The sequence below is a fragment of the Mizuhopecten yessoensis genome, unplaced genomic scaffold (assembly GCF_002113885.1).
Source record: "Mizuhopecten yessoensis strain PY_sf001 unplaced genomic scaffold, ASM211388v2 scaffold1375, whole genome shotgun sequence".
Lineage (NCBI taxonomy): Eukaryota > Metazoa > Mollusca > Bivalvia > Pectinida > Pectinidae > Mizuhopecten > Mizuhopecten yessoensis.
The window spans coordinates 93,963-112,112 of NW_018404015.1; the positions used below are offsets into that span (position 1 = coordinate 93,963).

At 37.6% G+C, this 18,150-nt stretch overlaps 1 protein-coding gene across 1 annotated transcript in view; it reads right to left on the reverse strand.

Moving 5' to 3' along the window:
• LOC110460384 (sex peptide receptor-like) overlaps nt 1–17,125 on the reverse strand; it is a 29,051-nt gene extending 11,926 nt beyond the window's left edge. The window contains exon 1 of the mRNA XM_021513262.1: nt 17,089–17,125. The gene's annotated coding sequence lies outside the window, so the exon portion shown is untranslated. The remainder of the gene's footprint in view (nt 1–17,088) is intronic.
• Between the last annotated feature and the right edge of the window lie 1,025 nt (nt 17,126–18,150).

The following is an 18,150-nucleotide window of genomic DNA, read 5'->3' on the forward strand; positions in this document are numbered from 1 at the left end:
AACTCCATATTGCATTGAGTAGCCATGGTTATTCAATGTTTATTCACTTCGTCGCTGACCTGGAACAAACGTGTATTAAGGTTAATGTCATGAAGATATAGTACAGATACGGTCCAGCGGAGATGAACTTTTGAAATTCAGTAGGCAGACGATAATAACGTAACTGACGGTCGAATCAATACCCTACACATTCGATTTTTTAAGAGTTATTTCCCTTCGTTACATTATCGGAGGAATCTTCATTACCAGCCTTCTCGATACGCTCTGTGCAGAGAGCGAAAGTGAGCGTAACCCCTGGGTATCGAGGATGCATTATCAGATAGTCAAACAAAGCAGAAATGACTTGTTTATCTTCTAAATGTATCGTTAAATGTTGTTATCAATTATGAAATAAATATTAATCGAGTTATTTGAAGTCAGATTCGTTCTGGGAAGGCCGATAACGTAGTATACATTTTAAAGTCTCAACAATCATTAATCCTTGTAGCAAAGGTCATGGGCTGACGAGTTCCTAATGTGACGTCACAACAACATTATTAACCTATTCAAGTTGACAAGCACGTGCACTTGATTACAAGATCGCGTTATTGACATATTCCGTCAAATGTCAACCGGACATAGACGGCGAAAGCTCGGTTAGATTACGATCGAATATGTAAAAAATAAATGAGAAATTCATTTAGTGAAAATCAAATGAAAACTTTTTTCAAATTGGAAACCATTTAAAACAACTGATCTATCAGAAAGAAAACGAAAGAATAAGTAGGGACTTATTAATTATTTAACAAACAAACTGTTTATAAATTTCGACTAATGAGAGATGAAGTTGACACCACGCGCCATATCTGTGCTCGGCAATGTAACAGCATTGATTTTATTCGATTGATCTCGGGCTCTTTCGCTGTTAAGAATGAAGTGGGATTATTTGAAAAGTGGTTTATTGATAAAAACGTTTCGCAGTCGGACATTAACAATGTAACAATACAATCAAGGAGATTATTTAAATTTTCCCATAACTGCGATAGTCATCCCTACTTCTAAGGATTTGGACAGGTCACCAATACACGGTAGATACATTGACTGCTTTTATTTACTAAAACGTTCATACGCACTTCCATGGATGCCACAACAATCCGACGTCAAGATATTTAATGACGTCACAGGATTTCAACCTATGATGACGTCATGAAGCCTTCGTACACACCTTTTCTGCTCTGAAGTGATTTACAAAAATATTTAAGTTTTTTTTCTAAAAAACGAACTGTCTTTTTTTAAATGTACACATTTAACAATAATTATAACGGCTGTGTAAATAACTTTTATCAACTAATTTTAACTGATGTTGAATAAAACCTGATATCGATGTTTATACTATACACAATATGTATGTACGTTGGGTCGCGGGTTCGATACCAATATTGGGTAGTCCCCAGGTAGTGACGTGATTTTTGTCCGGTTACTTCGCCTTTCATCCACCACCAAAAACCTTGCACGTCCTGGTACGAGCAAAGCTGGTAACAGGACGTAAAACAAGAACAAACAAATCTAAGTCTGTACCGTGTTACTCTTAGCGATTCAAAACACGTTTTTTTTTATTCAGATACCTTCATTACTGCACAAACAGATCATTACTACAATGAAAGTACCCCCAGGTGAAATTTCTACATTGAGCATTGTTCCAGTGTTCCGGAACAACAATGTCATTGTTCACACGATATTGCACTAAGCTCTGTTGTACGACACTAACCAAAGCGTTGGAATGAGGCTACAGGCGCGTTGACATTCTGATGGGTTTGACGAGCTGTGTGTGTTAATATGTGCGCGTATTTTACATGAAAACATATATATGGTGTTGATACATCGATTTATATAAAAAATGTAGGTGCGATGCGAAAATCAAACATATCTATTACATTTATTCAAAGCTTCCCTCTTTCAGAATCCGTCAAAATAACAGTCACATTACGGCTAGGGATCGATTTGTTTGGACAAGGACTCCTAACAAGAAACAATCATCTGGTAATTTTTTTGCAATTAATTTCGTATTCTATTTATGCACTCGACAATACACAGGATCTAGTGTGTGTGTGTGACAACCGAGTTCACACTTGAAACTAATTAAGATGCCAATTAGACGTGGAGTATAGATAAACACGTGTTTGAGCCAGTACGATGGGATATTGATTTAATCAGAAGCGCGTGCTGTGTACGTGGGAGATGCCTGGAACGGTTAGATATATATATAGCCCAGTGCGCGCTGTGGACCGGCAACGAATATACAGCTACTTGTGCAAAACATGTTTTTAATAAGAGTAATATATAAACAACAGTCAGATCTTGCAAATCATACTATATATGTGCATGTATATAATGTCTGTTGTAGATGATGGGATGAATGTTTTGTATGACGGATACTGTAAATCCTTACATAACAACGCATTCGACATCTCTATTGTCAGCTTCCATAGGCTGCCATACGGTTGGTTGGTTATGCAGGGAATGTCGTCTTAGCGAAAGTTAAGGACGTGGCTCCATGTGTGTTATGTATGCGTGCATGTGTGTATGTGGGCTGAGGGCATGGTATGTTGGTGTATTTGCCATTTTGTGATAGCACGGATCTGATGCCGACTTTATAGTGTTATCTCACTTATATACCCTGCCGAAGGCACCCAACACAGCATTCCGCCCGGTCACATCATACTGACAGCGGCTGGACCAGTTGTTGCCACTATCCTAAATGCTGAACTTTAAGAAGGGAATAACAACTAGCATTCTAAAGGACTTTGGTATATCCCGGTTTTGGGACAGAGAACATTGCCTTCCTCACCCTGGAGAACGTTCAACATTAAAGACAAAAGTAAGGAATTGCAAAGCAATGCCCTAGGAAACAAAAAAGTTGTTGGAAGTAGAAAGAAACACAATACAGGATTCAAAGATAGAATATCACTAAGGCAAGATAATTTGGTCTCGTCTTGTTTACTAAACAGCATCTCATTTGTTTAAAAAGACCAGCAGTGATTAATGTCAGTTTGAAATGTCAATGCATGCTATTAGCCTTAAAAGCACCAGTTAACGGACAATTAAAAATCAAATACCTTCCAAACTTTTAGCGCCAATTCATGTTGCTTCGTTGTAATGTCACTCTATTGTTTTTGAAGTTAGCAACGACATATATTGCGGTTGTACACGCGACGATTTCTCAATACCCGGATGTGAAACTTGCTTAAATCGCTGCTTCGCAAAATGGTTCCTCGCCCTTTTCTCGCCCGGTAGAGAAATGTTGTAGCATACATGGACAAGGGTGATGCCATGCTTGCCCCCCCTCCCAACCCCCTGCGCTCCTCAAAGTTTCAAAGTTGTTCGTCGTTATTGTTTAACTTTTTTTCTTCTATATTCACAGAATATGGATAAGCTATCAAAAAAGTAGGAAAAACATACTGACAGCTGATCTTATGCGTAGAATTACTTCACGATTCAAAATTGACGATTCTTTTTACATCCTATCATAGGTCATTTTAACATTTGCGCATATTGAACATTTTCAAACAATGGCATTAACATACTACAATAATGTATGTATAATATTAAAAAAAGTTTAAAAGATTGAGAGAAGGTTCGTATACTATTGGCTATTATGGTACTTCTCCCCTGCTTTGGGATAGCTGACATGAAATGCATTTTGACTGATGTTTTTAATTCTTTCTTGCATCTACTCATTAACAGTATTTGGAAAGGTAAATAGAAGACATTGGCTATATCTTCAGATTTATTTGTCAAAACATTTACATGTATAAGTTCATAACAGTATTGGCTTTCTGAACGTAATCCACAAATCGCGTGAGTCATGTAAATATGCTGAACAAAAATATATTCTATTTCTTAAGTAATTCGGTTTAAAATCTGCAATCTGCGTCCGTTTTCACGAAACTATTTTCATTCTCAAAATCAGATTCTGTGCTCAAATCAAATTTCTTGTTCCTGTAATAAATTTGTAAATAAAATCGCATTTTTTCGATGACAGGCAAGAGATTTAAAGAGCGTTATACCATTTTCAATGTTAACACTTGACCTTTTGATCATGAAACCCAATTTAAACGAGTTACAATGTACAAGAACGTTGGCCTGATCACATAATACATGCTTGAATATGTAAATAATTTCATGAATATGAGCCCAGAGCATAATGTCACAGTACAAGTCGGAGGTCATCAACCCATTTCATGAGTAATAATGATACAAAAATGACGTTGCTTTGATTAAACCTTCATTAGTTGCGGGACGAAAACTTGTATCAAAATTATCTTTAACAACATAAAGCGACATTTAATCAGGAACGTTCGAGTTGCTTGCTGAGATATCTAAAGAAAGTTCATAACAACGTTGTGATTAATCGTCAAAGAATTAAGATACAAACAGCATAAACTGCACGTACACTGCATCCCATGTTACGCTGTTAAGATTCGCTTTAATCGATCGACCTTCATGATCAGTACAGGAAAAAAAGAAAAAAAATTCTACAAAGAGTTTAATAGCGGCACATTTTCATGTTAACTGTTTTAAATTCTGTCATCGTTGTAAATAAATCATGATTTGATGAATTGCCCGCTCACTAGATATACAAATGTTTATGATGTGTTACGTATACAGCTCTTTGAACGCGGGTCTCCTATCTTGTCGATCTGTAATATGGCAAGCCGTAAACTGGCTGACTTAACAGATGCTTGTCTTGTCCATGTAGGTATATAATACAGCAATACATGACGAAGGGAAAAGTTGAAGCGGAAAAGCAAATTTGAAACAGATTTTCACGTTCGGAAAATCTTCATAACAATGTTGAAATCAAATACTGAAAGGACAAGTTTCCGGATTTTAAATGAGATCGAGAAGACAAGAAACACAGACAAGGATGTAGATTTGTAACTTCAAAGCAAAAGATTTCTTTTTTGTTTAGTTAATGATGTATTAAACTGACAATGCTTTGAAAAATATATCGAGTCAGTTTGATATTCACATTATTTGCATGGCTATTTCCGACGACAATGAGGAGGATACTATATTGGTCAACTTTCTTTATGTTACATGTTCTTATTATCCTTACTACATGTAGATGAACAAAAAGGGAATGAAAGCCACGGACCATAACGCCCTGAATACAACTACAATTTTGTCAAGTGATTTTGACAATAACGCCGCCATTGCATCAATATGACGCTTGAATTTTCGCTTCAGAACGCTTTGCGTCTGCCTTTGTGTATCGCTCAATCGACAACGACTTTCGTATAGCTGTGGAGTTGATGTAATTTTTTTGCACTTGACGTCAGAAGACATCAATTGTAGACAAGTTTCGTTGACGATACATTCACTCATAAATACAGTTGTAATCATAGACTGTGCTGCTTCGATCACAGGAACATGATAATTCGTCACAGAAGGTATGTTTGGTCCTTTACTGACCCTTAGTGAGTTATATTGGAAGTGTTAATGGTTGAAATTAACACGCGGTCAAAATTTCAAACCACTTATGTTATAGACAACTAGGTACAAATCTTAACAATATATACAAACATAAATTTAATTCTCGTTACGCAAACTTAATTTTCCTTTTCCTACGAATACACACACTTTATCACAGTCGATATTTCAGAATGATTTACAAACTTTATTTATTTTACAATAATTATGAAACAAGTTATTTCAACTTATATTGATCACTCTTGTTGGCCCGGATGTCAGCGCGCGGTGAATCTTAATGTGGGAGGAAACCGGAGTATCCGGAGAAAACCCACGTAGTCGGGCAGGTGCATTTGTAACTCCATAGATGTTCACGTCCGATTGGAGAATCGAACCCCTGCCGCCTTGGTGAAAGGTCAGTGCGTTATCCACTGCGCTCCTCAAAGTTTCAAAGTTATTCGTTGTTATTGTGTAACTTTTTTTCTATATTCACAGAATATGGACAAGCTATCAAAAATGTAGGAAAAAAATACTGACTGATGATCTTATGTCTAGAATTACTTCACGATTCGAAATTGATGATTCTCTTTACATCCTATCATAGGTCATTTTAACATTTACGCATATTAAAAAGTTTCAAACAATGGCATAAACATAATTTACTAAGAATAAGAGAAGGTTCTTATACTATCGGCTATTTGACAAATAGTTAAAACAAAATATCAGTGTCCCCTATCTCGTGGTATTAATCACTATACATATAAATTTGAAGAATTTAACCTTCATTTAGCTACTGGTAGTCTAGAAAGAGAAATCTGTAAAGTAGACCTTTGAGAGAAGAGATATGCAAAAGCTATTACTTACGTTCATAGGGTTCTAATGTTTTTTGAATGTCGGCGGAATTATCCTTAAAAGCAATACTTAGCTGAATGGTAGCGTTGGTAATATTTCAGTCATTCCGTGAAAAAAAAAAAAAAAAAAAATAGTTAACACGTAACCCAGACATTTTTATCAACGTTGAAAGGTTTTTAACTGCCTCCAATTTCATGAACTAACGATGCAATCAATTTGGCTGCAACTGTTTGCGTCGTAATTTTAGTGATAATTCGCACGTTACTCGATGGTTGATACTGTTGCTGTACTGTCGTTCCCGCAGACTGCTACGGAGGAGCATTAAGGCTCTCACGTCCGCATGTTTGGTTTGGTTTAGTATTGTGCAACGTCCTATCAAAAGCTATGGTCATTTAAGGAAGGCCTCTCCTGTGTGCAAGATGCTTGCGTGTAGTGTATGCGTGTGTGTTTTGGGAGGCTGCGATATGTTCGTGTTTGTCTCCTTGTGATAGCGCGGAACTGATGCCGACTTTATAGTGCTACCTTACTGAAATATACTGCCAAAGACACCCAGCAGGACACCCCACCCGGTCACATTATACTGACAACGGGCGAACCAGTCGTCCCACTCCTAAACTGCTGAGCGTTAAGCAGGAGTAGACACTTCCATTTTACGTCCGCATGTATTGGTAAGTTTTGTAATACCGTTATGACCGTTAGGCGGAAATAGGTAAGCGCGGGGGAGACGATGTACTATACAGGTAGATCTAGTGTTGGCTTATCGTCTCTGTCCAACCGATTGAATTATAAGATATTCCAGTGTGAATATGAGCACAGAAGACAGTCTGTGGTGAGTATCTTATATCTCTCCTCTATTTCTGTTGTTATATCGGGTATCGTTGCGTTATACCTTGTATTTTATCGGTCAAGCCTTCTGTTTATCGGTGCGGTCCACTCATGCGTGACGTTTGTTGGTTTTAGACACTTCTTATAATAAGTATTCGATATCAAATGTATAATATTTACATTTGAATGACATTGTCACTATATAGCCTCTTTGAAAGCCGTGTCGTTGATGGGACTTTAATAACCATGCATCACGAGACACAATTCTTAGCGTATTAATACAAAACTGACCGGAACTACAATATCCAATATAAATAAACATGGCGGCTGCTGAAATATCGCTGGGTATTGTGAGATTTGACAATGTCATTGTAAATTTATGTGCAAAATAAAATATAAAATAAAAAAAACACTTTTATTACAACGAAAACAAGACCAAGGTCTGCAATATCGTACAAAATGCACATCGGTTGAAATCACCAATGCCGGCAATGGAAACAAATTTAACGCTCATGCAATTTATCAGAAATATCGTCTGTTACACTGCACTAATCAATAGGGGTTCGTTACAAATGTCTGAAATACACATATAGTCTATAGACCTACTGATATGAGTCACAGCACACATAAACATTTCAGACATTTGTAACGAACCTGTGCTCCGTCGCAAGATCACTCACCTCAAACGCTATCAGTTTCACGCGTCTCGCATCCACGGTTCCTCAGTTTCTGACGACATGTCAAATAACGAGGCTGTTATAGAATCTACCGACTGTTTTCAGGTTCCCATACAATCAACAAATAAATTCACCCCTGGATTCTTCACAAATTGAGCAAAGAAAAAAGTTCGAATTAACTTCCAAAAATAACTCCTTCGTGGAAGGCAAAGTGGGATTTACGGTGTTCACTGTATTTGTCCATGCGCGAAATTTGTTCCGGGGAAAAATCGAAACAAATTCAAATCTAACATTCAGCTCAGAGTTCTATTGTTAAACTTAAATCACCCTATAGACATATCATACACAATTGTATTTATACTGAATTGTGGAATAAAATTGAAGTGTTTGCTAAAATTTCAAAGTACTACTTTGTTTGCCAATCAGCCCCCGACAATACGCTATTCAAACTATTGAACGAAATTGTGTGGACTGTCGATAAGGCGGGCATTTTTAATTTTAAATATAAATATAAGTTAAAAAAGCGCGCATTATGTTGTTTGCTTGCAAAGCTGTGTCATTCAAATAGATCATAAATGCCATACAAAAATAGTTCAATGCTTAAGTAAATGCATTTGTAAGTAGCCAGATGTATTTGTATATTGTAAATATCAGTTTTATCACTGTTAACGTGTATCAGTTCGATAAGAAAATGTATGGAAGCACTGATCCGTTTGTATTAACGTCTAGTCTACTGTGCGACTGTGCGCGTGTGAAATGTATGGAAGCTGGGAGTGGACATAGAGTACGCATTTGAGATTTCATGATTTTGAAGTTATTTCTGGACCTGCACATTAGTTTAGATAATTTAGATTAGATTCATTAACATTATGTAGTGGCTAAACTATTATTGGATTGATATTAAATGTTTTAAATACTTTGATACACTTGTATGTAGTACAGAGTGATGTGTTCTATATTTGCATATTTTTATATTTTAGCTTCACATGACGGGGGACCAGTCATTTTGGGTGACCACGCAGAACCTAGTATGCCATCTTACAAGCAAGTTGCATCGGGACCGACCAGAATGCTACTAATTCAACGGGGTCAAGGTCAGCTTATAAGGAGATGGTGTCTTTCTGACAAGGTCAAGGCCATCCACAAGAACTGGGGAGTCAATGTCTCAACGACAGACAGGAAACCTTATTCAGCCATTGGAGGTTTGTCGTGTGTATGTCTTCCGGGACATTACCTATGTACGGACGCAAAGGTGTGTTAGCGTCACTGAGCGAACCTTTATCACCGTTGGTGATCTGATCAGTAAACTACTCTACTAGAGCTACACTATGTGATACTTTCAAATAGACTTTGTCTATGCTGTGTCATCCGTGCCGTCAAGGATTGAAGCTATAATAGGCTGTAGTTTTATTAGTTACCTTTGAGATAGTGAGCGTGAATGTGAGAGTGTGATTCGTTTTTTATATGTTCTTGTTATAAATAAATAATTTACTCTAAAAACTATTTCTAGTTGTGATCATTAGCCAAAGTACATAACGGACGCTCGTCCAACGTTACAAGGGCCATGTAGAAAAAATAATGTTTTTTCGTGTAACTAATTCGAAATGTCGATAACACGAGTTATAAAGATGTCGCCAACATTCAATATCTATCCTTCGAAACCCTGCGTCATAAAGTTGTCGCCAACATTCAAAATCTATCTCTCGAAACCCCGCGTCATATGTTTGTTGCTAACATTCAATATCTATCCCTCGAAACCTCGCGTCATAAGTTTGCTGCTAACATTCAATATCGATCCCTCGAAACCCTGCGGTGTAAGTTTGTTGCTAACATTCAAAATCTATCCCTCGAAACCCTGTGTCATTAGGTTGACGCAAACATTCAAAATCTATCTCTCGAAACCCTGCGTCATTAAGTTGTCACAAACATTCAATATCTATCCCTCGAAACCACTGCATCATACAGTTGTCGCCAACATTCAAAATCTTTTCCTTAAAACCCTGCGTCGTAAAGTTGTCGCCAACATTCAAAATCTATCCCTTAAAACCCTGCACCGTAGGTCTGTTGCAAAAATTTAATATCTATCCCTCGAAACCTTGCGTCATACAGTTGACGCAAACATTCAATATATATCCCACGAAACTCTGCGTCATAAAGTTGTCGCCAATATTCAAAATCTATCTCTCGAAACCCCGCGTCATATGTTTGTTGCTAACATTCAATATCTATCCCTCGAAACCTCGCGTCATAAGTTTGCTGCTAACATTCAATATCGATCCCTCGAAACCCTGCGGTGTAAGTTTGTTGCTAACATTCAAAATCTATCCCTCGAAACTCTGTGTCATTAAGTTGACGCAAACATTCAAAATCAATCCCTCGAAACCCTGTGTCATACGTTTGTCACAAACATTCAATATATATCCCTTGGAACCCCGCGTCATTAAGTTGACGCAAACATTCAATATATATCCCTCGAAACTCTGCGTCATACGTTTGTCACAAACATTTAATATATATCCCTTGAAACCCGCGTCATTAAGTTGACGCAAACATTCAATATATATCCCTCGAATCCCTACGTCATACGTTTGTCGCCAACATTTAATATCTATCTCTTGAAACCCCGCCTCATAAGTTTGTCTCCGACATTCAAAATCTATCCCTCGAAACCCTACGTCATACGTTTGTCGCCAACATTCAATATCTATCTCTCGAAACCCCGCCTCATAAATTTGTCTCCGACATTCAATATCTATCCCTCGAAACCCTGCGTCGTAAAGTTGACGCAAACAATAAAATTCTATCAGATATCACCCTTTTAGAAAAGCTAATATCTGTAGCAGGCCATCAAACCTATTCTTTTATGTTTGTGTTTCTGTGTCCTTTCCTAGTCATGCAATGTTATTGGCAAATAAAGAGTTCCCTGTATTGATTATCACGAACATCACATTCATTGTATACGTAAAAGGTATTCTCGTTAACAAAAACATATCACTCGGCGGTCTCATGTCTACAATAACACTAATTAGGTGAAAACAACGATCATGGTTCCACGTTATTGGAAGACAGATAGATAATCTTAACAACAACCTAAAGAGTCTGTTCTACTACAGGTAAAACACGGAACAGTTTCACTCTAACTTTTCATATACAAAGTAACTTTCCATTATTACAGTTTTGGATAAATTTGTTGTGGGTTTTGAGCCAGACAACAATCGCTTGTGTGGTAGCTCAGCTTGTTAGATATTATAATCTAAGGTCAGTGGTTTCAACTCCTTATTACGACATATACTTATGGAAAGAATTCCGCTGAAACTGTCATTCTGAACTCTTTTCATGTTTTTATTTCCACGTATAAAGGCTATCGATTTATTTTGTTTTAACTTTAGGTACAGATACGATATGGTGTTTGTCCGTACTGTTTTTGTTTACAAATATTGTTATGATGTGAATACTATTTCAATTCTATGCATCCACATCCATATTTGACGACATTGGTCAAACTTGAAAACGGTTTTACACCTTTCAACAGTTAAGTTAAGGTTACACTTCAAAATCTCCTCTTTCGAGGAGTTGTTTTAATTTACAAATCCGTGGGATCTTTTTTTGACGAGTTATTTCCAGTGGTCATGTCAGAAAGCGCTAAAGTAAGAATGGATTATTTCACTTTTTGTTTCGCAGGTTGTAATTTTTCCCGTTGAAAAGATAATACCGCGAAAATAGCGAATATCAGAAACTCGCGAAAACAACAACATTCAAAAAATGACGACGATGTCGGTTGATATTGGGAACATTCAAGGACCACTTTGATGTGCCGCTAGACTAACACATCATTAAGAGTCATGCCACTGTGGCATGTTTTGCGTCTCCATGGCTTCTGTTGATAAGAGTTCATGTCTACTGTCACTTTTGATCTGCGTTGTTGTTGGGAACGTACGCTACAACTATCGGCTAATATGCGCCTGGTTTATACCCACCAGCACATGATTTTGCCTGTGGTAGTTTTTTCCTGGTTGATGATGCATTTCCTTTTGTTTTGATGTTTTGTCCTGTTCATGTTTTTTGTAGTTTTTTCAATATCGATTTTCTGGTTTTTTCCTTGTGTGTTAACGTTGAAGTATTCATATGTTTTTTTACATCAGCCACGCAAAATGCATCAAGGCGTAAACACTCACCATACGGGCAGATAACGTTCGCGTCAGATACCAATAATAAAAAGTATATATTTGCTGACTGGCCCGTATATGTATATACGTGTAAATGCCAATTTGCTTATTGGAATATAGATGCATTGCAGCATGCGATTAAGCGTATCCCTTGGCGTCCATTCACACTCTACAGGGAAAGGTTGATGAGACCAGATCAAGAGTTTCTATCAAGGCGTAACTTTCCATTTCGTCTCTGTGTCGATTCTCTCGTGACAATACGTTGCCCCAGACACTGCTGTGTATATCAGTGTATACATACATTTTATTGTTTCAAAAACTGAGTATTTCTTATCATTGTGGTGGAAGATTTGCTATTGTTTTGTTTTCTACTCCGACGTAGAATATATATATTAACCGAGACTTGCGGAGATTTTAAACATATTTTCTACACCAGCGACTGGAACGAAAAAGTCCTTTACATTATGACAACGTTACATGAACTCTCTTTGTCTTCTATGCATATGTCACCCTGGACAAAATACTAGCCACTACCTATCGACTCGGCTAGCGAGACTTTCTCTTTAGCTCATTCGGTAGAGCGTAGGACTAGTAAGCCAGAGGTTCAAGATTCGACTTCTGACGGAGGCATTGATTAAATATTTACCTCTGTTACACAAATGTAAAACAAAATACCGCAAGTGACTTTCACATTCCATGCAGTAGTCATTTTGTACGAAATTACAAGTCAGGAATCAACTTATAAAAAAGTTAGCAGACTCGAAAGACAAAGTTAACACTTTTACTACAATGTTGCATTAGTTGTTTGTGTTTGACGTCCTATTGAAAACTATGGTCATTTAAAGACCTGCCCGGTTTTGGTGGTGGAGGAAATCCGGAGTTCCCGGAGAAAAAACACCGACCAATGGCCAGTACCTGGCGACTGCCCCACGACCAAGTGGTTGAGGGAGGGCTGGTGGTAGCAGAATGTCAGACGCCGTAATTACTTGGCAACCCCGGCCCCTGCAATGATGCAATTACGTCCATTTAGTACTAATCGGTGTTATTTAAGGTTAAACGTTTGAGATTCCATGTCTATATATGGTCCGTAAGTATATTTAGTAGTAAAAATTAACAAAAGGTGTCTCGAAAACCATTTAATACGTTATATTTTAAATTTTAGATTTTAAACAGATTTATTTATAAACTTATATTTTTTTCATATCAACCGTGCAGGAGGAAATTTCAGCAAAGAGATAAAAACAAAACTTGTGGACTGACCATCTCGACCTTCAGAGGAAGCCACTGGAAAGCGTGTTTACCACTGGAACCCTGCAGGTAGGGCATAAGAATTGTACCTGCTGCCCCCAATTGCATGATCGTAAGAGGCGACTTAATTTGGGACCTTATCTCTTCTCTCCTTTCTAAATAACTTTCTTCTTCCTAATGCCTCCCTTGACAATGCCTTCCTTTTGGCCATTTGTTGCGCGTTCGCCCCTGTGAGGAAGGCTTTGGGTTCTGTCCCCTGGCCGAGACATACCAAAGTCTTTAACAATGGTAGTTTCTCCTCCTGCTTAACGCTCAGCAAGTTAGGAGTGGGACGACTGGTTCGCCCGTTGTCAGTATAATGTGACCGGGTGGGGCGTCCTGCTGGGTGTCTTTGGCAGTATGTTTCAGTGGGGTAGCACTATAAAGTCGGCATCAGTTCCGCGCTATCACAAGGAGACAAACACGAACATATCGCAGCCTCCCAAAATACACACACATACACTACACGCATGCATCTTGCACACAGGGGAGGCCTTCCTTAAATGACCTTAGCTGTTAATAGGACGTTAAACAAAATCAAACAAACAAACAAACAAACGTTTACCACTGGGTCGCGAGTTAACTATTTGATGACGTACACTATGTAGGCATTTCAAAGGTAATTTATTCTTCCAAGAAAACTTTACGTAAACCATACCGAAATATATTACATCTACAAAGTTACGGACAACAACGATGACAGGCAGTCCATTAGCAGAGTCGACCACCTTTTGACGTAAAATCTACCATTTATTATTAAACAGTATACTAATTCGTTAAAACAATTTTACAAACAGATACAGCCGGAGTTACGGCCAACCGTTGGTTTGGTGTGGTTTTATTTTGTTTAACGTAAAACCAAAAACGAATTGTTAGAAGTAGAGATATAAAAATCCCAAAAACTGCAATTGGTGCAGCAGATTTATTTGGTCGTTCATGTATCCTTAAGAAGAGGGCACACACGAAAATCAACATTTCTGTTTGGGGTTCCCATATTAGTCGCCTTCTTCGCTACATGCAGTGGGTACTAACCAGGTGTATTCTTTTCACGATTCCAGCATATACTACATCACTTTGTCACATGCATTATTCGCCAAAGATTGGCAGCACCAAGACTACAAAAGCTGTCATATTCAAGAGGGTAAGAGTGTCTTGAAGCACTTGTGGTAGACACCTCAATGTCTCCAAAATCCTGGAAGGTTGGTTTGACACAAGGTCTTTAAGACACACATTGAACGAGATTTTAAATATTGGAAAATAGTTCAGTCAAAGCAGATAACGTAGGCTACTCATTTAATACTTGGAATTGCATCGCCTCAGATATGTGAAATCAATTGTATAATATTTATTTATATAGACTACTTATTGACATAGATGATATGAATTTCAATGAATTACTTGTATTGATATGTTGTTAACCTTCATAATGACATACACAATGACATTTCATACATGGATGCCTGTTTTGTGGACGACCTTTTAACATCGCTACAGCGCACATTGATAAACATGCTGGTTAGGGTAGGCAGTACGCGTTATCTGTATTCAACCTCCAACTAAGCGTTCCAATGTTTTTTTCTGACTTGGAGTTGCTTATCCGTTTACTAAAGCAAATAATTATTTATATACGAAAGGAGAATTATTATTTACAATTTCATAATACCTCCAAAAACATGTCTGCCACCACGGACGTTTAATCCGCTGCCATCTTTATCATGAGGGAGGATGCTTATTTACTGTGTTATTTGAAGCAGGAGGCACGGCATAGTGATAGGACGCCAGGATCGTGACCGACGGGTTGCGGGTTCGAGTCACGTCACGGCATATTGTTGTATTTTTTAGCAAAATACTTTACTCCTCTTGTTTCAGTCTACTCAGCTGTAAATGAGTACATTGTTGGGTAGTGTTGAATGCAAGCTTTTAGCGCCGAAATTGCAGCACCGGCTGTGTGCTCCCCATGTGGTTGAGAAAGATATTTGTTGGTTGCAAAGGCCCGATAACCACGTATGATAATTTGTGAACCGCTTTGAGACGACATTTGAACCAGGTTGTTATAAAGCGGTATATAAGATCCCCGAAGTATTGTTGTTATTATTAGTATCTGGTATGGTATTTGTTTGTATCAATACCTTATTACAACATTACTGTTTTTAATTTCAGAATGGTTTAGCTGACTAACAAAGCCCACGACCTATACTTGTGTCTGTAAAAAACATAAACGTTAACACATACACACACCTGATTGTGCCATTTACATTTTACAACAGATGCAGGAAGCCAAAAATGAATTACACTGCATCAGTTGTTTCGGTTTTTATATTTGTCGGTTTGTATATTAGAAGAATATGATTCTCAAATGTCTGCATAAAGAAGGACTGTGGTTGAATTTTGGTTGAATTTTGGAGAATGACATAACCAGTGTGTATCATAACTAGTTAAGCATCCTTATTGATTAAGATGAACTTTGTAATCGCATTTATCCTTGTTAATTTGCAAGTGTTTTTATCATAATTGCTTTGGTTTGATGACATTCACACTGCCGATTTAAACCGTTAGTTTAAACAGTGTTATGCCGCGGTCCAATCTTACCGTCACGCACGCAGTTGATCGTAGTGGGGTATGACAGCACTTGACTGTAGTCAACCGTAGGTTACCTTAGTTTAACGTAATAACGCGTAGTTAGACGTAGTTAAACATAGTTAGAAACATAGTTTGAACTTCAAGAAACCCATGATTTGGCCGTGGTAAGCCTAAAATCTGTCAACATGTTCAAAATATCTCTGTAGTGAGTTTGGATGTCAAGGCCGTACTGTGATCGCAGTTTGAACGTATTTGACCGTTATTGACCCTACTTGACCATAGTGTTTACGGTAGTTGACCGTTTGGGTCAAATAGGGACAACTATTAGGGTTAGACTACGTTTGAAGTACGTTCACGGTACGTTCACCGTACTTTTAGTACGGTTAACTAGGACCAACTAGGGTGAAGAAGGGTCAATTAGGGTTAAGTAATGTTAAGTTTATAACTACGTTGAACTACGTCTAACAACGTTGAATACGTTTGATTAAGGTTATCTTCGGTCGACTACAGTCAACTACGGTCACACCCCACAAAGGTCAACTACGTGCGTGACCGTAAGATGTGACCGCGGCTTTAGTCTTTAAAAGTGTCTAGAATATTCAGACAACTCACATAAAATGAAATGATAGCGATTATAAACATTGCAAGGGGTTCAGCAGGTCAAGATTGTTTTGGTCCTCCTTCATCATAGAGAAAAGAAAGGTAAATCTGGATCCCGAGGGGATTGCGAATAGACAAAAAAATGATTTGACCCGTTTCCCTCTGAATTGGTTCAAACAAAACGATGACAAAGAAACAGAGCTCATACAGAAAAACATATTTCATTAGTTGCATAGTTAGACTCGCCATAGCTTTTAATAGTGTGTCTTATTCCGTCTTTGCGTATTGAAGAGTTATGTTCTCTTGTGAGCAGGTATTGATTGTTACGTCATTTGTTTGTGAAAGAAACGTCATCAATTTTTTAGAAAACAACGTAATTTTCTCACACAATTCAATGACGTAACACTCAATACATGCTCACAAGAGAAGATAACTCTGCAAAAAGCAAAAAAGGAATATTCGCCAAATCAAACACATATTCTCTCCACGAAAATCGTTTGCTATAGTTATACACGTACGGTACTTGCTTTGGTACGCGTAAATATAATGCTATGACGATATTCTTAGTTCAGTGCAAATACCTTCAAATCATAGAATGGAACCCACAGGCTGTATTCATATTCAATGTAAAATTCTGTGGCCGTACTCACCAGGAAGGCTTGCGTTCATCCGTCTGTCGCAGATATATCCTATGTAACACCTTCGCCGAATGCAGCACAGTATCTGAGCAAAACGATTAACACCGTTATATAATGGCTTTCAAATATGCCCTATCGTGTTGCTCTTGAATATGTAAGACCGCTCTTGACTATTTTGCATCATCACCAGAGACGCAGGTTTTAAATAGTTTTTGGAGATCAAATCAAAGAATTTGTCTAATACACATATTTCCGTAACATTATTTGAAGACCTTTTCGTTAATGTTTATCAAATATTGATATGATACATAACTCCATGCTTTAATTTTCGAGAAATCGATATGGTCCTCAAATACCGATAAAACCGATATTCATCATAGTTGTGATCCACAATGTTTGGTCTCACACCATTTAATTTACAGTACATTTTAGAACGTTTGTAACACTGTCCACTGAGGCAGGTCGAAATTAAAATTAAACTGTCTGCTATTCGTTGCAATTTGATACGAACACGAACGCTATCATGTGCATGAAAATTACACACAGTCACGTGGGTTGTTAATTCAAAAGGGAATGTATGAAAATAAAAATACTTCTGTAAATTTATTTAAACTTAGGACTGTTATTATTAAGTAAACATGATATATATCGCCATCAAATAATTCTATAAGCAGTTAATTCTTTAGTTCAATAGCTTTAATGGTATTATATACGTGCATTTATTCCCAACTCACATTTCTATGAACACGTTATCCTGCAGCTAAACTAGTGGTGTTTGGTTGAATACAATCCCTGTTCCTAGAATTCGGACTATTTGTTCCCAGTTACACAGATTTTCACGTAATCCTCCTGCTGATCATGTCGTGGTGTTTGCCTTTCAGTCTTTAACCTATGTGTCCTCGTATCTGAATGAAAAAAATAAAATGTTGTTATAAATCTCCAACCTTTGACTTATCGTGTCAATATCCTGTATCTAACCAATACATCCTGGCACTTACTCGCACGTCCAACTCCATATACAACACTACATCTATAACTGGTATTGTCCATTAACGCGTAGCTATACTGCGATTA